This window comes from Lissotriton vulgaris, chromosome 8 (genome assembly GCF_964263255.1).
Source record: "Lissotriton vulgaris chromosome 8, aLisVul1.2, whole genome shotgun sequence".
Taxonomy (NCBI): Eukaryota; Metazoa; Chordata; class Amphibia; order Caudata; family Salamandridae; genus Lissotriton; species Lissotriton vulgaris.
Window position 1 is genome coordinate 1099045448 of NC_141696.1, and position 26787 is coordinate 1099072234.

Genomic DNA, 26787 nt, shown 5'->3' on the forward strand with positions numbered 1-26787 from the left:
ACTGCTGTTTCCGTATCAGTCTCCACTGACTAAAAGGGTCATCTGAAAGATTTTTATAATCTGTTGTTGTACAATACTACTGAGCTGTACACAAAATTATTGGCAGATACGGTCCCAAGTTATTTTTGACAACGTTTTATGGTTGTGCCTTGCATGAGTAGTGTAGAAGAGTGACATAGAGTCTGACTTCATATGCTAGGATGACCCCTACATCTTTCATGAACTCTGTATGTTGGCTACTTGCTACTCCTAGCATGGAACATGTGGGATACTAGCCAGAGTCTCTTTTACTGTTGTTACAGACTGTTCCACCATGAAGCTGCAAGCTGTGAGTTGACAAATCTGCTGTCCCATGTTCCTCTTGTGACGTTTACTGCTTATTCTTGCTATATACAAAGCAGTGATGTACTTAATGCAGGCATATTTCTGCTCTTTCCATTCCTGATGTGATTAGTGTATATTTATCCTACAAGCATGGGAATATTTCTGTGTGCTTGCCTTGTATCTACTTTAGTGGTAGTTCTTTTGTTGTGTAGTTCCCACTAATCAGTAGGACCTGCATGTTTGCTGAACAGCTGAACAAGATAAACTTTGGGTAAGGTGCCTAGACTGATTCCAAGCACCCTGCAGGATATGTTGGCCTGGAGACCAGCCAGCTCACAGTGCCGTTGTAAGTCCCCTAACCCTTCCAGAGAGTGAAAGGTTTTTGGAAACTACTGAACATGAAAACCCTGACTCCTCAGGCATTGTAGTAAGAGATCAGAACCTCTTGCTAAGTCACTCATGCTCTTTTGTTCACAGAGAAATATACAGAGAATAAACACTGGGAAATGTTCAATATATATATATATATATTTAACCCATTGTATTCTTGTATTGAATGTATGTGCTGCGATAATCAGTAGACAGAAGCAGATGAAAGTGATTACTAGCACCAAAAGAATAAATAGTAGATATGCTTCTACCATGGTGCTAAAACAGTGTATATACACAGGCATATAAACAAGTTAGCAATCAGCCAGACTCCTACTATGCAAACCCTATTCTGGTGTACCTAGAGTATGGGTAGGTGCAAAGCCAAGAATCCCCCCAAGGGACAAACTAACCCCATTACCTGGTGGGAGAGAAGGTGGGAACCCATCATGGTCACAAACTGGACATGCCCAAGTGATGTCAGACCATATTTTAGGGATTATGTGGAGTCACAGAACTATGCTTGGGATCACAGAACCTTAGTAGGCAGGGACTGAGTCATTCTACCATCTGAGTTCCCATGAGCCGGGGACTGATTAGCTATAGTGTCTCATTTGTCCTCCTACTCACTCACAGACGAACAAGTGATTAGGCACCCCAGAACCCAATTTTACCAACCCTCTCAGGAATCGCGGTTGCAGGACACACCCTTTTGTTCTCACTCTCGTACTAGTCGACAATAAGTTCTGACAGAGAAACGAGGAAAGTTTAAAATGTTTATTTTAAATATTGTGCTCTAGTATGCTATATATATGCAACAATAAGTAAGAAAATGCCTAACACAAATACGGTTAGCATAGCAAGTAGTCCATAAATCATAAGCGGAGCTGTCACTATATCAGACAGGGTATCCTAACCTCCATCCCCTTCTACTGAGGCAAAATGATTATATATCAGAAGACCTCTGGGTGTTAGCAGCAGACCCCGTACCTTCGCATCCACTGAAGAAAGTTCTACATCTCAGTGCTGTTACAATCTTTTCCTTGTAGAGGTCCAACTGCATATGTGTGTGTTTCCTATCTGTGCATACCTATATAACAAAAGTACGTATATCCAAACAACAGGTGCAATTGTATGTTTTGCTTAGGTGCTAGGGCCTGACCAGAACAGAATTACAAGGGGCATTGTTTTTTGACTGTGTCTACATGTTCAGACTAAATCTCAGGAAAGAACAGAACTCAAAAACAGCAGCACGGTCTGTGTGAAAGTATAGTGTGGCACAAAGCAAAATATGTTTGTAGAGTAACGTGTGCAAAGCAGAGGACAGTCTGCAAAGTGATCATGCTAACATAGGGCAAATGACAATGGGCCTACACGTTGCATACAACACCATCCCCTTGGTCAGGATGGTAGCACCAAAATGATGACAGAAATCAGATGATAAGCAGAACTAAAGCATATAACAAGCTGCATCTTGAGAGTGTCTGTAAAAACAGTGCAGTCAAATTAAAAGAAAAAATTTCATTAAAAAATATATCCAAATAAAATGTATCGCTGGGACCTAGGATGTATGATGTCAAAGGGAATTACATCAATTCCAGTAAGACATATGAACCTTCCAATTTGAAAATGTCAGCCATCTTATTGAGCAGGTCAAAGAAACTAATATGCTCCTTATTTCCGGTTGTCAATAGAACCATCCAAGGAGAACCTGTGTTAACTTGATGAAACTGAGATCCAAAAAATGCTGTGCCTTTAAACAGTGACCACAGGCCCCAAAGCTGGGTTCTACACAAGATGCATACCCAATGAACAGTTCTGGTTACAACCCACTAAGGGATCCACAAACAGATCAAAATCCAGGGCAGCGTGGAATAGGATAGCCAGGCAGACATCCAGGGCCACTGCAAGGGGCACCAGATACAATGAAAAATGCCCGGGCACGAATGGTTTGCCCACTGCTGAGTCGCAAAGACTGTTTGGTCAGCCTTCTCGGGCCACCCAAACCAGTCATACGTACTCTGCACTTCTCCATTTAGGCTGATTTGCAGCCTACTTGGAGAATATGCCATCCCCTACAGCCCATGACTGGGCAGCCTCCCAACCCATTACAGTGATTGGCTTAGGGTATGGGAATGAGGTCGATTGCTTCCTGTTCCTGTCAGAGCCAGGAGAGCAGGAGCATTGAAGATGCGGACCCCGGCATGCAGAAAGGTAGGTTTTAATTATCGTTTTAATTTTTTATTATTGACCCCTCAATCTCCACGCAACCCCACACCCTCCCCCAACCTGCGATTTCATTAGTCCATTAGTTCTATGCATAAAATTGTGTCCATAGTGTTGAAAACAAAACAAATCGGCATAGCTAGTAGAATTCAGATATAAATCCTCAGCGTCAAAGACAGTGTAATATTGTAATTCAGAAAACAGAGTGTACAATATTAACATCCCAATCACCGGATTGCAACCCAGGTATAATCACATGACCCATGGAAACACGGAACACTTGTGGTATCTGGAGGGTCTCTGTACGACACAATACATCGAATGGTACGGTATTACATACAATACCATCAAGGACTGGTCTCTTCATTTGATGCGAGGTAGAATGCGGTGCTAACACCCCATCTACAAGTTCTGCAGCAAAACATTTTGGGATGAAATGGCCATTGAGGAAACGGAGAAAAACAGTCATGAATCCAATCCACATGAACAAGAATACCATGGAAAACACAATCCAGACATACGTCCATTGTGGTATTATACAAGTCCGCTTTATCCAAGAGATGAAAACACAAATCCACGCTGGTGTTGGATATAAACACTGCACCCCTTCCACCTTCCCCTGTACAGTGGGCACTGTTAAGATGTGTATCGATTATTTATATGTATGTATGCACTAAAAAGAAAAATACAGTGAAAAACGTATACACACTATTTTGAATAAACAATAGTGTTTCTTAAAGAAATTGGTTTAAGAAAATGTGTTATTGTATAAAGTAATTCCATTAGGTCTGGAACCAATCTTTATATAGGATATAAACTTAAGGCAATGAAGAACTATCCGAAGAAATATGATTTTGACAGAAATAGTAACCAGAAGAACTCAGGTAGAATAACGGTGGCTGTGATTCTGGATGTAGACCTGAGGCTTGCACTTCCAAAGGGGTCTCAAGGGTGGATCAGAATTTGCGATTTCCATAGAAGTTTGATGCCGGCAAAACAGAAACCAGGTCAACTGAATACTTAACTTCACCCTCCAGCAGCCGGGGAGAGTCAGTAAGAATGGAGCTCCCAGGCTATAAAAGAATATCCCATCTTGGGACACACTGAGGCATACTATTGAGTATCGGCCAAACAGTGTAATTTGACACGTTCAATTGAAACAAAGCAATTTTCTTTGTATCCAGGCAGTGGAGGTAATATCACAGTTCGGGTACCCTGAAGACCAAGCACTGGAACAGGTACACAGTAGAAGGGACTGAATTTTTCTTTATCCCCACCTTTTGAAGAATCATATCTCCAACTTTAGGAAGCCAGCCAAAAACAGGAATCAGAGCCACTGTATCAGGAGTCTGAGTGGAGGGTAAATGAGTCATATGGGGTCCTGGGAGATTATTAAGAGCACGTTGAACTCCATAAAGGTGGGTTAACCAGCCACAGCCCATACCTAATAACCTTGCCATTAAAGATTGCTTTAAGTCACTGTTCATCCTCTCCACAACAGAGTTGCCCTCAGGCCTACATGGAGACGGGAAATGCACCTGCACTTCCAGGGACATCATTGAATCACTGTAAGCCTTAGAGGCAAAAGCCGGGCCCTGGTCTGAATAGAAAGCGTCACAGGCCTAAGTCCCGACACAGACATGCAGATCATTTATAACAGTGGGAGCGTCAGCAGAGTACTGCGGACAGACCCAGAGGAACCTAGTGCAAGAATCCACTGCAACCAAATGTATTTGAATGCATTATCGGAGAGAAGAGGACCACAATGATCAAGGTAAATGCAACCAAAGGTATGATTAGAAATCAAACAATGAGTCTGAGTCGGGCGCGACAAAGTAGAGCTCCTAATTTGTTGACAAACATCACAAAAAGAACATATTTGCAAGTCTTCTGTTATAAACCGCGCCATCAATAGTGTTGTTGTAAAAGTGAAACAGTAGTTGCCACTCCCGATTGAGCACAAGCAATGCCTTCTTGGGAGGCCACTATCAGATATTGTCTGCAGTCAAGTTTGGAAATCAAGTGATCACTGACCTTAGAAATGGACACAAAGGGAATTTTGTCTGTAGATAATTGATAATTGATAAGTATATCGAGCTGGAAACCCCTGAGGAAAAAGAGTACCCTCCCTACTTGCAGCAATGCCTGCTGGAATGTCCTTGGCAAATTTTGTCATGGTAAGTGCAGCTACTTTAACTGTAGCTACAGCAGATTTGGCTGCTTCATCAACCATAGATTTTTCAACACCATGTGGCACCGCAAGTTGATGTCTTAATGTATGGACAACATGTCTAAGTGGCAAACGTTCCTTAAGAGAGGCCATGCAAACCCATAACGTTTTATGCTTTATTGTGTTACCTTTAGAATCCTGAAAATAATTTTGGTTCTAAAGAAACAATTTGTCATTGAAAGACTGTACACAATAAAAAGAATCCCACACAACAATGGTGAGTAATTCAGGATCAGCATATTCAAGAGCTTAAAAGGAGACATCTCAATTTGGGCAGTTGTGCCATGCAGTCCCCAAGAGACTGGGTGTGAATCAACCACAATAGCGCAAGCTGCAAAGTAAGCGTGCTTAGAACTTATAGCCAGTTGGGCCGAACCATCAGTATAAATCAGACTTTTGTACTGATCAAGAGGAAGGGTCAAGAGGAAGAATCGAAGAAGGTAGCGGGTGAACATGTTCGTATTAAAGAAATTCTTAAGCATGCAAGGAAAGATCAAAAACAAAATTGACGTCAGCCAACGTAAAAAGATGTAGCCCATTGAATCCAATAAGGATGCTGAGCTTTTGAATTTGTAACACTGGCCTTTGTGACTGCCTCTAATGCAAGCCCTGAAGAAACTACAAAAAAGTATTTACCTTGTGCTAGAGGCCGTTCTTTCAGAACAGTCATCTGCACAGCATTCAAAATCTTTTCAGTAGAAGAAAAATGCTAATTTGCAGGAGTATACAGATGCGATTTATAAGCAATTGGTACTGTGTCACCTTCATTAAAAGTCACATAAGTGAAACCGATGGCTCTGAGCAGAATCTGGATGACAACATTTGTAGTATTTTATCTAGTCTGCAAGCACTGCATCCCATTTAAGTCAGACTATATAGCACTCAGCACCGCGGTGTGTTCAGGAAGCCAAGAGAAAGTAGAAAAAAATGGATGTATCAAAGCATATAGAGGTTTGATACGCTGAGCATCGTCAGGAATGTTAGTCCTGCTAAAGTTTAAGAATCTCACTAGAGATTGCAATTTTGTTAGGGTAGATGGAGGTTGCAATTGAGCACACTTCTCCAAAACATGGGGGGCCAAACCCCTACCCTAATTGGTCAATTCATAACGAAGAAAAAGAACAGCCAGACACGCAAAATGCGGCTTTGCAAAATTGAATTTTTAGCTTAGCATTTCAAATTGTGTGATGATGCGATCCACACATGCCAGATGGGGATTTAACTCGTCATCTGTCAGGTATATGTCATCAACATATGAAAAGGCATCAGGATCCATTTCATTCAAAAGGGACACAGGGTTCAATTACGCCTGATACTCCAATTGAGTTAGAATCTCTTTGACCGATGCCTTTGCATCGCATTAATTGGATATTGTGGCTGTGGCTGAGGAGTAGAGTGAACAGGTACAACATGCAAGGGAGAATCCTTATTCAAACCAGCCTGGTTGTGGATTAAGACAGGAGCTAGGGCTAGAGCTCATTCTGAAGCATAGGCATGCTCAGAATCATCAGGGACAAATTGTGAAAAGGACGTAATTATCACATCCTCACCTCGAGGACAAACAAGAACAAATTGGGGCAGCAAGCGACTTCCACCAATAAAATGTCATAAGAAGAGGTCAAGTTGTCCCAAAAAATACCTTGAATTTGAATGGCTACATGATAAAGTCTATCAGGGATAGCTATGCAGTTGTACATGGTTCAACAGTTACATAGGTGTCAGTTGATTTCGCCTCCAGAAAATGGTGGAGTGTCTGACGCACTACGGTAATGTCTGCCACGCTGCGAGGAGAGTCACTGCCCAGCTCCTGTCTAAGAGGAGGGTTCTCACCATCTGGGGCATATTTTACAGTCAAAGCAGCAACTTTTTTCCTCTGGAACGGGGCTCTATATGGAGATGGTTCCTCTGTTTTGACTTCCACGTCAGAAGAGCGCTGCTGGTCCCACTTGGATAGCGTGGATTCACCTGGTCTGCGATCTTGCCATCCCCCTCAGTCATATTGTTGATCAGATGATTCCTGAAAGGAATAAGGAAAATGAGAATCAGGAACCTAGAACCTCTCAGGAGTTTTAAACTAAGAAAGATCAAGTAAATCATATCTACGTTTACAAGCATCTGGTGATAGTGAGCCACCACGAGACCTAGGCTTCTGTTGATGTTTATTGGTGTCCCTTGTCTTCTTAGGAAAGACAGGACAACCCTCCTTTTTAGGAGGGGGTTCACCCTGTGATTAAGTGGATAGTCTAACCCCCAAATTATTGCGATCCAAGAACATAAAAACGTCAGCAACAATAATCAGCAACTCACCTTCCCGATCAAAGTCAGCCACTGCCGAAAGGCATTGATGAACCATCAACAATGCTGCTTCACCTTTAATATTAGAAAGAATAATTTCAGAGACCACTGGAAAATTATTCACCAATGTTATCCCCAAATCAAGGGCAGGACCTGCCACATGTTCATTCTGTACTTATTTGACAACGCTCGGAATAACACTCATCAAGAGGGTGCCATGACAGAGTGTATACACTGAGGCAAACACTGTTCCCCAGGTGTTGCAGTCGTCCAAAGGAGGAAGCAGACCACTAGGCAAGGACATAGTAAGGATCATGTGCTTCTCTACAGGACCGGTAAGAGGGAAAACTGCATCAAGCTGTTCACTTTTCCGAGCAATTCAAAACAAGTCCTCGTGATTCTTAGGATGTTTGCCCATCACAGATTTGATGATAACAGGGTTAATAACAAAGCCCCAGACTGAGCCATTAGAAAGGCACAGGCAACAAACTGGGTCAGGCATCAACAAAGAACAACCACCTGACCATTTAACAACCGGACGTCCACTAAATTAGCGATAAGATAATTACGATGCGGTGTAAAGCTGGCCAAAACAGGCCATGTGGCCACATCAATACTCAAGGGGCCTATATGAACAAAAGCAATAGGATGGGGTAGGGCACTATTAAACCAGATCTGGTGCTCCCAGGCTGTAAGAGGTACTTCAACAACTGCATAAGGGTGATAAGCTGCCGGAACAGAGGCAGGAGTATAAGCATGGAAAGATCATTCACACCCACAGTGGGAAACGTAACCCAGGAGTAAAACACTTTGAAACGGTATGCACAAAAACATCCAGAGACCCCGCACCGGGGACTCCATTCTGCAACAAATGTTGAGAAACCACAGCACGGCAATGAGCCAAAATCGCAATTGATTGAGCCATCACTGAAATTCAAGGGAAACAAATGGCAGTATAAAATGGGTCAAAAATCTTTTAAACGTCAAGCTTTAAAAACCTACTGCAATAGGTGATCCCTACAATGTGAGGAGGCAAAGCCCTCCCATGTCCCTGGGAAATGGTGCGATGGTATTTTGGACAAGCACAAGCACTATTTAGGCGTCCCACGAATAAGTTCCAGACCAAACGTTGGCGGCACCATGCTGCAGGGATTCTGCTGAGTCACAGAACTATTGGGCACATGCATCAATATTGCATTTTGCGATTCCTTAATTGCGAAAAATAAGGATCGCAATTAAGGAATTGCAAACTGCATTGCACCAAGAAATCGCTATAAAAAAGCGATTTCTTAAAATTCCTAGTGGCCCATAGGAATGAATGGAAAGACATTCTTAATTTGCAATTCTCCATTAGAAATTTGCAAATTAAGAATGCAATTTCAAGGGTGCAGGGGTGTCCAAAGGACACCCTGCTGCACCCCTTAAATCTGCTTAGAAGTACATTTTGCACACTCACATGCCCCAAGGGCATGTGTGTGTGTAAAATGGAACTTTGAAAAGTGCACTTTAGTGCATTTTTCAAAGTTTTTGCAAATTACCATGAAGGTCAACTTCATGGTAATTTTCTCCCCTTATTTGCGAATTCGCAAATTTTTAGAGTTTGATGCATTGCATTTAAGGAATCTCAATTTGAGATTCCTTAAATGCAATCGCAATTTAAGAAATCACAATTTTGCGATTTCTTAAATTGCGAAAATTACAAAATGTTAATGGATCCCATAAATGGGAATTGCATTCGCAACTAGCTATAGTGTCTCACTTGCCCCCCTACTCACTCACAGAGGAACAAGTGATTAGACACCCCAGAATACAACACTCCTCACCTTCTCTGAAATCATGGTTGCAGGACACACCCTTTTGCCCTTCCACTCGTACTAGTCTACAATAAGTTCTGACAGAGACACATGGAAAATTTAAATTGTTTATTTTAACTATTGTACACTAGTATGCAGTATATGTTCTGCAATAAGTACGAAAATGCCTAACACAAATACAGTCAGCATAGTAAGTAGTCCATAAATCATAAACAGAGCTCTCATTATATAAGACAGGGAATTCTAACCTCCCTCCTCTTCTACTGAGCAAAATGATTATATAACAGAAGATCTCTGGGTGAGAGCAGCAGACTCTGTAGCTTAGTATACACAGATGAAAGTTCTACATCTCGGGTGCTCTTCACGATCTTTTCCCTGGAAAGGTCCCTCTCCAAGTGTGTGTGTTTCTATCTGTGCATGCCTATGTGACAAAAATACATGTTCCCAAACAACAGCTGCATTTGAGTGTTTTCTCTAGGTGCTAGGGCCTGACCAGAACAGAAAAGAAGGGGCATTTTTGTTCGACCTTGTTAACAGGTTCAGACTAAATCCCAGGAAAGAACAGAATGCAAAAACAGCAGCAGGGTATGTGTGAAAGTACAGTGTGGCATGAAGCAAAATATGTTTGTAGAGTAACATGTGCAAATCAGAGGACAGTCTGGAAAGTGTTCAAGCTAACATAGGGAAAACGACAATGGGCCTACATAAGACATATGACAACCGTTGTGTGGTGAAGTCTCAGCCTACAGGGATCTTTGGTATCAGCTGAAGTGCCTCCTCTGCTAATCCTATGAGATGCTGATTATTTATAATAAAATGCATTCTTGCAAAGTACACGTAGATTAGCAATGTTATGGAAATATAGATAGCCTGTTGCCCCATGGATGAAGATAGACATTTGTCAATTCATTTGTAGAGGCCTTGTACTTGGTGTTTGAGACTTTGTGATAATGTTATTAGAAGCCAGAAAACAGAAGTTTTTTCTGAGAAATTAATCCAACATTATCATGCTTGCAAATATGTGCAAAAGATTGCAGCAGAAATATTATTTTGGTAAAAAGAAGACAATGTAAGAATTGAGTAGTTTCGCTACATGGGCCTAACCCGGACACATAGTACATTAGCAAAGACATTTTACAATGAGCATTTGATATCTCTCATGCTCTTGTTATGGGTTATTTGCAGGTTCCTTACATGAGTTGAATTGCAGTGGGAAAGGAGGTGCCCTAACGCTAGAGCAGTCGACCTCAAAGCTGGGGAACCAGGTTCCAGTCTCGGCAGGGGCACTCAACATCCTGTGATTCTGGGCAGATCACTTAATCTCCCCATGCCTAACAAAAATGAATGTGTCTGTCTTTAACTCAGCTGGTGCTCATGTAAAGTGCTCTGATACCTTCGGTCATATTCGCTCTACATAAAACTTCCACACAAACAAAATTGGGTAAGCTCCATATGATGTGATACTATGATAATCTTGCAAATGGAATCAGAAGGTTTTCTGCTTTGTTGGGCATTAGTTTCAGTCATTTCAGGTGGAGAGATCTTGCTTGGCATGATCTTGAACAAACTTTGGATTCATAATAGATGGATGCCCACCTTTCAGGTGCAAAAATGTTGCGATCTCTTCGAAATGTGTTGTCTTCTGATTTGGGAGCTGCAGGTGGGTTCCTTTTGTTCTGGTTGTTTGGCTGTAGTCTTTAACCCCTTCACTGTGGGGGTTATTTTCCCGCTGTGGTGGGGGAGAGGGTGTCGCACACGGCGCCGGCATGCTCATGACGAGCTGACCTCGTCATGAGGCACGGCGCTCCTGTGCTCATGACGAGCTTAGCTCGTCATGACCACACCCGTTTCCGTGGAACGCTGAGCACAGCAGGGGAATTATCCCCGCATGAGAGCGTTCCACGGCTCATGACGAGCTGAGCTCGTAATGAGCACCGGAGCACTGTGGCTCATGACGAGCTCAGCTCGTCATGAGCATGGAAAGACTTAAGGGTGTATTCAATAGGTGAGATATACCAAACTATTGAATACAACATAGTCTTCTCCGGACCTTTGTTGTTGTGATAGCATGTAGAATGGTCGATGTATCCTTTGGACTCCAGACTCTGGTTGCCTTATAGGTGCCTGTGATAATCGTGTTCTTTTGTACTGTTTTTCCAGGAGTTGTTTTTGGGATCAGGGGCCTGATGTGCAATTGTGGCCTAGTATCGAGTAGAGCAATCGGGTATTCCAAGTACCGGCATCCATGTAATGTTTTTTCCTATGTGTTTTTCACCTGGGGGCATATTATCAAGACAGGCGACAAAATTATTGCCGCTTTAGTGGCAGAAAAATGCTGCTAAAACGGCGATAATGGGCTTGATAATATGCTCTATGGAATTCCAATTGAAGCCCATGCCAGCATTTGTAAAGCGCACAGCTACCTCCGACGGAGGTGTCCCGGCGCTGGGGGCCCTTGGGAAGATTAAGCAAGCTATTGCCCAGAGGCACATGGTGCTGGGCTAACCTGCTGCTGGAGCTGGGGATCGAATTGTGAACCCTGGATTTCCACAGAGCATATTATCAAGCCCATTATCGCCATTTTAGCGGCGATAATTTTATCGCCCATCTTGATAATATGCCCCATGGTTCTTTTTGCGCCACTGCACCTTCCCTATTTTTCATGTTCTTTCCTTGAAACAGATTTATTTCAGAGTAGGCGTGCAACAATAGCTGTGTCTTGACTTTCATTGAAACTTTCAGTGCCCTAATCACAAAAACCTCACAGCTTTAGGTGCTTTGTTCCATGGCTTAATTTTTTTAATTCTGAATCACATAGATTGAATGCTGTGTGTGTCCTTTGCCGATATTCATTTTAATATAATAATGTCCCATTTTCCACGATTACACTCGATGATTTGAGTTTGTTGGTCTGGTCAGAACCCTTTGAAAATTAAGGTATTTTGATTTTGAATGTTATCAATAATAATTCTGGTACCTCCACCCTCCGCTCTTCTGGATTAGAACAGTTATTGATTTTGAACAGCTGTGTGGCATGTTCCACATCATTTCGTTTTCTCATTTTAGTAATTAAAAAAGGTGGCAAGATAGTCAATGTGCAGCAAAAAATGAATTGGTCTGTGCGTCTCTGCACGAATTTAAGTCAAGAATGAATGTTTCAATTTTCTACAGTTCAAAACTTGGTACTTCACCCAGTTTCTTTCTTTCCATTGTCTTTCAGCATTTTCTCATTTTACTATTGTTTCCAATGCTTGAAAAAATTAGAACAGTGTATCTTGTTTGCACGCTGACATTTCTCCTTGAAAAGCAGAACGAAAGAAAGAGAACAAAACTCTTTTGCGGGGTGCTGGCTCACAGCACGATGAACGAGATATCCTTGAATCAAACGTCCTTCAGTTTATCCCTAATGCATCGTTTTTTTAGCTCAATGCCGCACAAACACCTTCAGTTTTAAGGACTTTGCTTAGTTTAACGTAGTTGCACACAGCTCGGTCCGAGGATTGAAGCTGTTGCAAAATGTTGCAAAATGGACTCCTAAAAATCTTCTAACATGCTTTAGACCGTTAAAGGAGCCTCGTTTTATCTGCTGGGAGGACGGGACTCCAGGTTCCTGGCTGGTACAAGTGACAATTCCGTTTTTGGAGATAACACAAATGTACGAATACACTTTGGACCTCATGTATGGGGTTTTGGCATAGGGCAGCACAGCAAGTGCCATATGTCAAAGTGAAAGGGCAGGAATGCACTGTATTTATCCAATACGGTGCATTCCTGTCCTTTCCCCCTGCATTGGTGCCATTTCGGCAGCCTAGTACTAACTCAGGCACTAGCCGTGCCCGGTGAAGGTAAGCGCAGTGGGGTGGAGCAGGACGCAGGGGAAGCGAAGTTGACATACGATGGTGTTATTTATCTTTTTCTATCCCTATTCAGTCATCTGTTGACCCCCCCCCCCTTCAGATCGCCAATCCGACCCCCCACCCCCTGCCCCACTGCACTTACCTGCACCAGCAGCGGCTGGCATGCACCTTTGAACCGTGGTGCCAGGGTGCCTATGTTATAGTCAGGATTGTTTTGTGCAGAATGCAGCACAGATCGAAAAAGGAAAAAACGAAGAGTAAGAAACATATTTCTCCTTGTTACGCCTGCTCTAGGCAGGCATAGGAGTTTGACGCGATACCAGGTTTACAAGACCTTGTCAATCTGGGAATGCGTCGAAACCCATAGGAGTTGCATGGGAATGCCCACTGCAGCACCCATGGAACACCCCCGTTGTTCAGAGTAAGGTGATACAGCAGTTTCCGCTGCGTTGCCTTACTCAAGATTTATTAGGCCACTCAAAGCCATGCAATGTGGCTTTGTGTGGCTTCATAATTCTGACTCAGAGCTTTGTGTCATGAATGCACCACTTTGTGTGGTGCAAACATGATACAAGGCTCTCACAAATATGTCCCTTTGTGAATTTTGTAGTGCTATACATTTTATTCTCCAATCTACCTGGAGCCAGTGGGTTTCCTTCAAGGCAGGCTTGATATGTCCATATCTCTATAGATGTAGGCACATCCTTACTAGAGGTGGGCATAACTTGTGTAATTCTGTGAAGCGTAATCATGCAGAATAACCCAAAAATGTAGCAAGATTGCACAGAATTATGAAAGAAGAGTAATTCTGTTTTTAGCGCTATCTTCTTAGCGCAAAAATGCCCCCTTACATCCAAAATGGACACGGATAAGAAATAGTGCTAAAGGCAAGCGAACATAGAACATGAACAGTGAGCATGAGCAACCATACACGTTCACTAAATGTGCACCTGGGGTACAATTTCACCTAACTTACTCCTGGCTTTTTTTGCTATTTCCTTAGTGCCAGTTCCTTTGCATGCAAAATGGATTCAAGGCTGCATTTTGGAGTTAGAAATGGTGCTAAATGTTACAGAACATGAAAAGTGAGTGTGAGCAGCCACTTGTTGTCACTAAGGGCCAGATATAGGTGGATAAATATCGGTAGGTAATGCCAAAATTCGCAGAATTTCATTGTTACCGACCGGTATTTAGCCATGTACAATGTAGGTAACTCCAAACGCCATCGCAAATAAGGAAACGGTAAAAATAAGGGAAACCAGTTACCGATTCCTTAATTTGCGATTAGCAGGCACCAAAACCCTTAATTAGCGAATTGCTAAATAAGAAATCCTTAAATAATCGCAAATCTGATGTACCAAAAACGGTAATACCAAATTTTCGGTATTTAGGAGTCGCTAATTACCACTGCCTTAAATCAGGTGGTGATCAGGTGCACTGCATTTAAACAGCCCCAAAATGCAACAGTGTGAACACAATGGTGGCCCTCTACGTAATTGCAAGGCGGCTACATTCGCAAGCAGCAGGACTGAGGATCTGGAGACAGGAGGAGCGTGTGTATAGACTGTACGTTACACTCTTCCAATTGACTGAGTCTGAAGTCCATGAGAGGTACAGGCTACACCCCCAAACCATCCTAGACCTGATACGGGACCTGCACCCACTACTGGAGCATCAGATACCAAGGGTGCATGCTATACCAACACATGTTCAGGTGCTCTGTAGCCTGCACCTACTTGCATCAGGAAGTTACCAGGGGGTGATAGCTGTGGCAGGTGGTGTGTCACAGAGTTGCCTGTCCCGTTTCTTCAACTCTTTCTTGGATCCCATGATGCAAAGAATGCATCAATACATACGCTTTCCCAGCTCACAGGCGAACTGAAGAAGACAAAGCTGTATTTTTACCAAAAGGCACAGTTCCAACATACAATTGGGTGCATTGATGGCACACACATACCAATCTGCCCACCTGCAACCACTGAGTATATATACCGTAACCGCAAATCTACGCATTCCATCAACGTGCAGGTGATATGCAATGCAGACCACATCATCACTAACATAGTGACCAAATTTCCAGGGAGTACCCATGACTCATACATATTCAGGAACAGTGGGATCTACACACGTCTGGCTGGGGGTGAATTTGGAGAAGGATACCTGCTAGGTAAATCAATGTGACAAACCCTGATGTACACCTTGGATGAATGTGTTGGTGACTCATATTAATGGCACTTCCGTTCTCACTTAGGTGACAGCGCATATGCCGTGCGGGCATTTATCCTGACTCCATACCTCAATCCATCCACACCAAGTGAGAGAAGATACAATGTGGCACATAAAAGCACGCGCAATGTTGTGGAGCGCACTTTCGTACTGTTAAAAAGCAGGTTCCGCCGTGCCTCAACAAAAGTGGAGGTGCATGTCAGTACCGCCCCATCATCTGCTGTAAAATATTAGCAACATGTGCTATGCTGCATAACCTTGCCACAAAGAAAGGAACAGCAGTGGAACTAACTGACTCTGAGGACGAGGATGAGGACGAGGATGAGGACTGTCCACAGCCAGAGCACAGCGCAGCAGGTGTGGTAGCAGCACCAGATGGGAGACACAGACGGGCAGAGATAACACGTAAATATTTCTGAGTCAGTATGGAGACACAGCCAGTTACTGTAAGTGAGTGACAGTGTTTAATTGTCATAGCACACCACCACAACATGAAGGGCTTCACATGCCAGGCCAAATTTTGAATGCAGATTACAAAACCAAAAAGGGTTACATCACCCATTTTGGTAAACAATGTGATGGCTAGCATTACTTCCTGCACCCATGCGCAGCACTGCTGCGTTACTTGGGCGCACTGTCCTCACTGGCAGTCTGTCCTGTGGAAGCGCTGTGACGTTCGCTGCGCCTCCTGGACTCCGTTATAGGGGGCAAGATGCTACTGAGGCCAGTAGCCTCTTCACTATCCCCCCATCACCTGTAGTGGCAACCTGGTTTGTTTGTAGCACTTCTAGTGCACTGGTCACCATGACCAGCCCCCTTGCCACATCACAACTGCAGTGGGCCATCTCCTCCTGCATGGCCACCGAGCGCCTGCAGAGCAGGGAGGTGGCAGTGGAGAAGCGGTTCACTGCCTTGGTGTAGTTGTCAAGTTTTTGCCTCTCCTTGCGCTTGGCCAAACAGTCCTCATTCAATTTGCTGCACAGCAGCCTCACTGCCTCGGACAAGTCCCTCATGCCCTCAGCCACAGTATTGTTCATGCTACTGATGCCCTTCTCGGTTCGCAGCATGTGCCCATTCATTTGTACCATCCGCCGCTGGACTGACCTTAGCGCTTTGCCTTGCAGGTGCTGCACCTTGAGCATGTTCCCCTCAAGACCGGCAAACACACTCTGATCCTCGCCCTGGGAAGCTGGACTGGCTGCCCTTGCCCTGCAGTGTCTGGCGTGTGTGTGGGGGTGCTTGGTGGGGGACAGTGAGCCTGCACCGTTGGCTTCCTCAGCCACCGTGGACTGATGACCTCCCATGCTGTCCTCCTTGGACACCTCCATCTGCTGGAGGCTGGCCACTGCATGCCTCCTGGCTCCTGGTGCTGGTGGCGTTGATGGTGGTGGTGGTGATGGTGGTGGTGATGGTGGTGGTGGTGGTGATGGTGGGGTGGGATGCCCTGCAGGCCACAGGACCTCGTCCTCCTGTGTCCTCTCTCTCCTGGGTGACTTTCCTGTGCTTCCCTCTGCAGCCCTGCGCGATGGCTTGCCTGTGGAGACAGAATGTACATTTGCTCACTTATCTGGCAGCATTTGCGTAATAATACATTTCATGCCTGCCAATCAAACTGACTGTCCTCTGCTTGCTAATTGCTGATGTGTGTCACATGCCTTTGGGTTCCGTGGACTGACTGTTCTGACATGTGTTACTTCTGAATACATCTCCCATAATGCATTGCTGGTTTGTTTCTAGTAAAACATGTACTGGAGTGGGATTCACAATGCCTCATTGGGGATTGGAGTTAGGGTGAGGTGGGCACAGCATGCAGTACATGCATCTTAACTTGTTTGTTGCCAGCTCTGGCTGAGCTGTCTGCATCCCCAATCCCACTGACACTCTCCGACTGGAGGGTGGACTCGACCAGGAGATCCAGGGCAGTTGTTGCAGGTGTTGTGTTTCTCCCTCCACCTGTCCGGTTGGCTTGCTTCTTTCTCTCTGCCAGCCTCTCCTTTGCATGATTCCTCAGCTCATACCAGCATTTTTTGAGTTTCTCAATGGAGCGCAGGGTTACTCCAATGGCATTGATATTTTCTTGGATGACCAGCCATATCAGCCTCTTCTGGGATTCAGGCAAGTGCAGAGACTGTTTCCCAAAAGGTTTGTTGTGGTCCTTTGTGACATCCTCAATACGGACCTCCAGCTCCCTCTCACTGAATTTATGTTTTCTTTTGCGTTCAGCTGCCTCCTTCTCCCTCTCCTGGTTGTCCATATTTGCTCAGTGTTGTCAGCAAAAAGTTGGAAGAGTTGCTCCTGACTTGTTTGCTGTGCTCCCTGCCTCTCAAACAGCTTCAGGATCAGTACAGCTGCATGGGTGTGGCCACTTCCTGGTTGTGAGGTAATGAGGAGGCACACTATTGGCTGATTTGACAATTAGCGATTTTTTAAGTTACCGATTCGCTAATTACCGAAACGGTATTAAGGAATCGGTGATACCGCTTCGGTAATGGGGAATCGGTAATTATTTTTTACCGATTCATTCCGAATCGCTAATTTTTACCGATTATTACTGAATCAGTAATTTTTATTCTTTTTTTTACATACATCTGAAATACCGAGTTCTTAATAGCGAGTCGGTAAAATTCGCTATTAAGGACTCAGTATTTCAGAATTACCTGCATCTGGCCCTAAATGAGCTATTGCAGTAGGCTTTATTCCACAACTTGATCTTAATCATGTGAACAAGTGTAATTGTGTTAATATTGGTAATTCTGCATCAAAGAGTGAGACAAAATCACCTAAATTACTCTGATTGCTCAAGAATAATTGTAAGTCTGCCCAGGCCTAATTCTTGCTTCCAGATAATGGCTTTTCTGGGGAGGCCTGGATAAGCTACTTGCCGTATTTGGATACATTTCATGCAATTCACATGATATATATTGAGGCTCTAGTTTTCTGAGATCTCTTTCATCATTGGCCCCTCTATATTATCTCGGTATAAAATAAATAACATAATATTTTAGAACTTTCACAGTAATGTTATGATGTTCCTCAAAATGTCCAAAAACTGGGTAACTCTTACCTTTAATTTTAATGGCCTGCACATGTTGGAGGATTCTTTTATGAAATTGCAGGATTATATTACCTACATATGTTAAATTACACAGGCAACTCAGGATATAAACTGAATTTTCTATTTTACAGTGAATGGCACTTTTTTTTTATTTTTTTCAACAGTTTTTTTTTTACATACTGGCAAGCATTACATTTGCTACCTTTCCGAAGCCCTTAAAGTTCCCCAACCAGTCGTTGTTTTCAGTCAGATTGGGACTGCTCTTATCCAATTCATCTTTCATGGATCTAGCTCTTTGGAAGGTGATTCCTAGTATATTGGGCACCTTATTCCAATAATTGGATCATTTCTAAATAAATAACAATGTTTCTGTATTATTTTTCTGATCACCCATTCCTCTTTACTGATGAGCTTTGAATGTGTTCTTGTTGTGGTTTCTATATAATAGAAGTTCTTACCTATTCTTTTGATTGGCTTTATTGATGCATTTTAATGATTTCATTCTGGTAACCTCCCTCTTTAAATCTCTTGGTCAACTCTAACTGTGCCTTTTCTTGTTCTTTCACCTAACTTCACTTTCTATGAGGGGCGAAACCTTTTCGCAAATGGGATGCTGCTGTTAATTTTCTCAGGATGGAAGCTACCTGCATTCCATAATGTTTAAACCCTGAGCACCTTTGTTTTAATCTTTCCATTTCCTATATAAACAGTCAGATCCAAGACATTCACTTCTGACTAGCTAATTACAGTGGTAAAATGCATATTTAAACTGTTATAGTTGACATTGTGAAAAAAACTCAGCTGTACTTTCAAATGATTAAAAAGTGGTGTCTGTACTTTAAGCAGATGATATGTCATTCTTTGTGATACTCTGCTTGTAAGACCTGCTCCTACCCCAGCCCATATGCAAATTAGCATGGCAGGAGTGAAGCTGGTGCCCATCGCATTTCCCCCAATTTGCCTGAAAACCTCTTTGTAAAATAAGAAATGTTATTATTTAGGCAACAACTGATCATAGACGGGAGTATTTGTGGTTTTTAAGTCGAGCCTAACGGCAGCGCACATGCGCTGCTATCTCTGCGAGACTGCTGTAGTAGAGTATGGAAAGGAAGCCGCACTCTCTCGCCTCCCATATTTTTCATTGGCTTGTGTCATTGTCTTTTGTAAATAATGCCTTTGGACTCGTTAATAAGCTTGTTAGTCACTCCTTAGTGCAGCCTTGTCTTTATTTGAACCATCCCATGGCAACTGGCCCTTTTACTTCGGTTGCTACACTGGACCTGTTATTTAGTCTGTAAACACTATTTACTTTATTGAGTTTCTCTTACTGCAGGCCGGACATGCCCTGCTTGAGCAGAAACAGCTTGTGTTTTTTAAGCAGCACGGCTGCCCACATAACACGGGCGCCTGCTTTTAATCACTTTAACCCAGCATTATCTCATGTCGGTTTCAACCCCCACTAACTAAAAAGGATTTAAAAATGATTAGCTAAAGTTATATGAATTCCAGGTAGTACATAATCCTGTGCTAATGGGCTGAAGCTGACAACAGCACATCTGTGTTACATGTCATCTGTGCTAAAGCCACCTGACGGGTTGTTTTCATAAGTCTGTTTTTATTAACAACAACACCACTACCAATACCACCACCACCACCAATACCATCACCACCACCAATGTCACCACCACCACCAAGACCCCCACCCACCCCAATAACACCACCACCAATACCACCACCACCAGCCCAATACCAATACCACAACCAATACGAATACCACCACCAATACCACAACCACCAATACCAGCACCAACAATACCACCACCACCAATACCACCACCACCAATATAATACCACTACAACCAATGCCACCACCACCAATCCAATACTACTACCACCACCACCAATACCACCAATACCACCACCACAAATACCATCAATACCAATACTACCAATATCGATACAACCACCACAATACCAATACAACCACCGCCAATACTACCACCAATAACACTACCACCACTAATACTACCACCACCCCTACCAGCAACACTACCACCAATACCAGCACCACCAATACCACCACCACCATTACCACTAGTACCACCACCACCACCAATACCACCACCCCCACCACCACTAATCCAATATCACTTCCACCAATACCACTGCCAATACCAATACCACCACCAATTCTACCACCACCTCCACCAATACCACCTCCACCAATACCAACACCACCAATCCAATACCAATTCCACCAATACCACCGCCAATACCAATACCACCATCACCACCATCAATACCACCACTACTAATACTATCACCACCAATACATCCATCAATCCAATACTACTTCCACCAATACCACTGCCAATACAAATACCACCACCAATATCACAACCACCACCAATACCACCACCACTAATACCATCACCACCAATACCACCATTAATACCCCCACTAATACCACAACCACCAATACCACCACCATCAATACTAATACTACAACTACCAATACCACCACCACCACCACCACCACCACCAATACCGCCAATATCACCACCAACATCACTACCAATATTACCACCAATACCACCACCCCAATTCCACTAATACCATCACCACCAGTACCACCACCACCATACTTGTCATAATTTCTTATTACCACACTCATCTTCCCACAGTTAGCTGTGCATACTCCTGATCTCAAAGTAGATGGAGACGCAAACCAAATCTAAACCATTCCACCCGACCCAACACACTTGTCAAATACCTTTTGACCAAATATATCATCTCCCTTCTCTCTCTTTATTATCCCACCCACCATGTCTCACCTCTAGTTATGATTCAAACCATTATCACCCAACCTCCAAGGATACAACATACCAAACCCACACTCATTAATAAATCTAGCCTCAAACTTGTCACCATCTCACACTCTTCCACTACAGTTACCAAAACCAAAACCAACCTAAAATGCTCACTACTCAACTGAAGATCAGCAGTGAAACAGCTGCCAACATACAGGACTTATTACTCAACTTGGGCCTGGATCTCCAAATTCTGACTGAATTCAGACTAAATGATTTCTCTGCTATTATACTAGACATCCTGCTACCACTCAGGTACTCTATCATCCGTCAAGATTACACTGTCCGCCTTGGGGCGGCATTGCTTCTATTTATCGATCTAACCTCTCTGTCAAACAATCACTTTCCTCTCCAACATCTTGCTGTGAATATATGATGATCAGTATCTCTACCAAAAACAATGCCATCTGCACATTCTATCATCCCCAGGTAAGGCTCTTACCTTCAGCAAACAAATCATATCATGGAGATCATTTCCACCAACCTTGCCCCATTCAACACCCAGATTTTCCTATGTGAGTTCAACATTCATTGGAACAACACTAAGGATCCAGTAATGAATTGCTTCAACTCTTTCCTCCATGACCTTAACCCAACACAAATCTGTAACGGCCCTAATAATATAAAAGTGGCCATCCTAGATTTAATCATAGCCAAAGCAAAAACTATCCTATACAACCATTATTATGTACATTTATTTACAAATATTTACAGTGTTGCATTACAAACACTTTAAGTTTCACACTTCCTATATTTGAGTGTGAATGCAATTGCCACCTATAAGTGTGGTATAAGACCAAGGATATTAGTGGGGTTGCTCACCATGTATATGCATAGTTTTAGTGACTCTATGCATTCACACTCAATTATAGGAAGTGTGAAACTTAAAGTGGATGTAATGCAACACTGTAAATATTTGTAAATAAATGTATATATTAATGTTTGAAAAACTAAAGCAAACTACACATCCTAGAATACTTCATTATGGGCACATGGGAAAAGTAGTATAAATTGAAAGTGCAAACAGACTTCCCTAACAGTGAACAAGCCTATATAGTGAAACGCGTTTGTGGTTGTGGTGAATAAAACAATTTGAAAAAGTACTACTGGAGTGCGACATCAATTTGTTATAGAATAAATATATGTGTATGTGTATATGTGTATATACATATATGTATTCATCACAAAAGGTTGCCCCAGTTGGAAGAAACCACGAGGTGAGAATGAAATAATCCTCTTTTTATTCAGGCAGCTGCATACAGAGGGAAGCAGGAAAGCAAAAATCAATTCATTTTGCCAGACCGGTTTCGGGAAATGATCCCTTTCTCAATGGCGTCCTTCATGAAAAGCGGTGTTTCTTCCTGCACTCTTCATTTTCAAGAGCCTGCCCCAGTGGGTGTGGCTGTACACACAGCCTGCTGGATCTCGTAGTGCAGTGAATTTTATCTCTAGTGAGTCCATTTTTTCATGCGGCAATTAAAACTTTAGAAAACCCTAGTGGGTTGGATATTGAGTCCTGCTTGCACATCCGATGTATTATTCAACTGTCTGTCAGGCAACTGACCTCCCATAGGTAATGAAACCGTGTGGCTTCATTACTGTATGTATGTATATATATATATGTATATGTATGTATGTGTGTGTGTATAAATATATATATATATATATATATATATATATATTTTTTTTTATGTTAATCAATCAGCCCAGCTGAAAATTGTTCCCATGATATGTAAATACATCATGTAGATTTGTATATAGCGGGCATAGGGTTGAACAATTAGCAACTTGTATATATATATGATTTGCACACAATAAAGCCATGGACATACTAGGGGATACACCCCTACACAACTTCAGAGACGTCTGAAGGTAACGAGCATTGGGTTGAACAACTCACCATATGCATACATGTGACTTGCATAATATAATGCCCGGTACACATTAGGGGATACACCCCCTTATAACACCCGAGACGTCTGTAAATATGTAAAGTGCATTACCTGGTATCGCAAATGTAATTACTGTAAATATGTGTCAGTCATATAACATATTTTTGTCAAATGTCAAACTTTGTTTTATATTTTTGCACTGAGCACTTTTATTTATCGCCATGTTTAAACAGTGGTAGGAACCTTGTATATACATACTACAAGATGGCCGCCACAAAATTGATTTTGTACCATCGTTGATGTCTATGACTCTAAAAAGGGCGGACTGTTTAAAATGGCGAAAATGTTTGGACACTGACGACACTGACGAAGCCTTGTGCGAAACGCGTCTGTCGGGGGTGCTGGGGGGTTTGGAAATAAAATAATTCAAGAGATCACGACATTGGAGTGCTGGCCGTTTTCTTTCCTGGAATCAATTCTTGGGAACGTGTAACAATATATATATATATACATATATATATATATATATATATATATATATATATATATATATATATATATATATATATATATATATATATATATATATATATATATATATTCACTGAAAAAACCATAGATTTCACACATGTTATAGTTAGCTGGACATTTCACTCATAAAAAAACATTGAAATTCCCCCGTTATAGTTAGTTCAGCTAACTATAATGCGCGCGCCCGCAATGCACTGCTGATAACGTCACATATTACATCACTCATGACATGGTCTTGTGACATCACTGATGACATCATCCAGTGAATGTTTGTCTTTCTGAAAAATAAATATTTTTTATAAATGTATATCTAAAGGTCGACGGAATAATAAATGGGTAAATAAGTGTCTAAATAGATGGGTTTTTTGTAAAATGGATTGTATAACTGACTTATTAATTGTATCTTAGTGAATACATGTATTAACGAGTAATGTTTAAATATTTAAATATCTGTATCAGTGTCTCACTTTGTGTATAAGTGGCTTCATGGGTTGGTGAGCAGCTACATGAGTGTGTATATGGGTTATTAGTTTGTTTTTTGAGTATCAATATGAGTGTCTGAATGGTTCGGTGGGGGATATTACTTAGCGTATAGATGCATGAATGAGTGACTCACTGTTTGTATGTTTTTTGAAGACAGCATGTGTGCAGGTCTGTATGGGTGGATGAGTGTGTGTATGGGTGTGTTAATGAGTGAATGACTGTCTCAATAGTGTCTTTATTAGTAAGTGCATATGTTTTAAACTAGTATATGTGAGTTTTGATGTATATAAGTGAGTATATGTGAGAGTGAGAGATTGGAAGAGTTCCTGTATAAATAAGTATGCGTTTCTATAAGTGATTGTTTAGGAGAGTAAGTATATGCACATTTCTGTAGAAGTAAGTGTAGTGGTGTGTGTATAGCTGTATATGCAAGTAAATGGATGTTTGATAGTTTATTTGCATGTGTGAGTATGTGTGTGAGTAACTCTATGGATGAGTATCGGTGTGTAACAGGATGTATAGGTGTATGAGTACATATGATGAGTGAGTACATGTATGAGTGACTATATAGAACAGTTGGTGAATGAGTGGATGTGTATGTAGATTTTGGAATTACTGATTAGGTTGTTTTAACAGGTATTGGTATCTTCATTGTTTTGAAATTTTTCGTTTCTATTTTTGAATGTGTGTATCAAAGGTTATATTACGCTGAGAGGAGGTCTGCCACTCTTTCACAAGGATGATGTCATCAGTGATGTCATTTGCGATGTCATCAGTGATGTCATGAGTGATGTCACTGACTATGTCATGAGTGATGTAATATGTGATGTCATCAGCAGTGCATTGCGGGCGCGCGAGTAATAGTTAGGTGAACTAACTATAACAGGGGAATTTCAATGGTTTTGTATGAATGAAATGTCCAGCTAACTATAACATGTGTGAAACCTATGTTTTTTTCAGTGAATTTCTAAGGTTTTGTAAATGCTAATTCCTAACTATAATGTGGCTGAAACCTATGGTTTTTTCAGTGAATTTCTAAGGTTTTTTAAATGCTAATTACTAACTATATTGTGGCTGAAACCTATGGTTTTTTCAGTGAATTTCAAAGGTTTTGTAAATGATAATTTTTAAATGTATTGTTATATTTTTTTATACTAATTTACTACATTGTTTTAAAGTATTTATTTTTAGATATTTTATTTTTTAAATTACATTACATATGTTTAATATAAGTTGAAAAAAATGGTTTTAAAAATATTAGAATTGTAATATGTTTTTTTATTTCATATTTTTTTAATTTATATATATTTTATATAGCAGGTAATGATATCCTACGGAAGGAAATTCAAGTTACTGGTAAGTTCAGTTAAATTTAATTTTCAGGAATAGTAGTGAGGTGAAAGATGCAGCACTGAGGTCTCTCCAGATAACAGGTGAGTAAATCGGAGTTCGCAGTTCGGCTGATTTTGAGGAATTTTTTTAAGTTCCAAAACTCCACACTTAGAAAAATTTCCAAGTGAAACCAGTCAATGTTAGCCTATGAAAGTAAATTTAAGTTACTTTAACTACGATAAGCTGAAAGATGCAGCCCTGAGGTCTCTCCTGATAACAGGTGAGTAAATCGGAATTCGTAGTTCGGCTGATTTTAGAGGAATTTTTTTACATTACAAAACTCCACACTAAGAAGAATTTCCAAGTGAAACTAGTCAATGTTAGCCTATGGAAGGAAATTCAAGTTACTGTAACTACAATTAGAATTACTTTTCAGATGCAGCACTGAGGTCTCTCCAGATAACAGGTGAGTAAATCGGAATTCGTAGTTCGGCTGATTTTAGAGGAATTTTTTAAAGTTCCAAAACTCCACACTTAAAAACATTTCCAAGTGAAACCAGTTAATGTTAGCCTATGGAAGGAAATTCAAGTTACTGTAAGTATGGCTAGAATTACTTTTCAGGATCAGTAGTGGGCTGAAAGATGCAGCACTGAGGTCTCTCCTGATAACAGGTGAGAATTTGTAGTTCGGCTGATTTTAGAGGAATATTTCGCTCATTAGTGAAGGAAGGGGGCGGGGACTGAGGTGACATGTGTGCAAACACGCTCTGTGGCGCGTTTTAGTTTGGGGAATACACCTCTCTGCAACACAGCCCCCTGGCGCATTTGCAGAGGGGGAACTAATTCCCCTTGCATACTGGGGGTGCCTGGGGGGCAACTAGCCCACCAGGTACCTCCAGTATGCACCAGGGGGCTGCTTTGCAGAGAGGTGTAATGAGGCCACGCCCCTTTTTAAACCTCTCAGCAACGCAGCCCCCTGGCACATTTGCAGAGGAGGAACTAACTCCCCTTGTATACTGGGGGTCCCTGGGGGCCAACTACCCCACCAGAAACCCCCAGTATGCACCAGGGGGCTGCGTTGCAGAGAGGTGTAATGAGGCCATGCCCCTTTTTACACCTCTCTGCAACACAGCCCCCTGGCGCATTTGCACAGGGGGCACTAATTCCCCTGGCATACTGGGGGTCCTTGGGGGCCAAGTAGCCCACCAGGAACCTCCAGTATGCGCCAGGGGGCTGCGTAGCAGAGAGGTGTAATGAGGCCACACCCCTTTTTACACCTCTCT

General features: G+C 42.1%; 1 pseudogene; it reads right to left on the reverse strand.

Annotated features, from left to right (window-relative positions):
* Window positions 1-15929: 15929 nt before the first annotated feature.
* LOC147698312 (uncharacterized) lies at window positions 15930-17595 on the reverse strand (annotated as a pseudogene).
* Window positions 17596-26787: the final 9192 nt, after the last annotated feature.